Genomic DNA, 462 nt, shown 5'->3' with positions numbered 1-462 from the left:
TGCCAAGAAATTCGGAAGACAGCTACCTGGCCAACAGATTGGAAGAAATCCATTTGTGCACATTCCAAAATGAGGTGACACAATAGAATGAGGAAATCATTGGATAATATCAGTAATATTGCATGCAAGTAAAATTTTGGATTTTCAGGTGGTACAGCCTCGCTGTCTCCCCCAGATCTGTGAGAATACACTGACTTCCAGAGGTTCAGGCCGGATTCAGAAGAGGCCAGGGAACAAGGGATAGCAATGCTGATGACCGATGGACTGTGGCTGAAAACAGAGACTATCAGAAAGATGTTTACCTGTGCTTTATTGACTATACAAGGCTTCCAAATTTCTTTGTGTAGATGAGCGAGTGCCTCCTGTGCCACCTCACTTTCTTGAAAGATTTCCATTTTTATTCCATCAATTCCTGGTGCCTTGTTCTTTGCCTTCAATGCATCTTGGACTTCCTCCTTCAGT

Source organism: Chrysochloris asiatica, unplaced genomic scaffold (assembly GCF_000296735.1).
Source record: "Chrysochloris asiatica unplaced genomic scaffold, ChrAsi1.0 scaffold00517, whole genome shotgun sequence".
Lineage (NCBI taxonomy): Eukaryota > Metazoa > Chordata > Mammalia > Afrosoricida > Chrysochloridae > Chrysochloris > Chrysochloris asiatica.
This window is presented reverse-complemented; position numbering follows the sequence as displayed.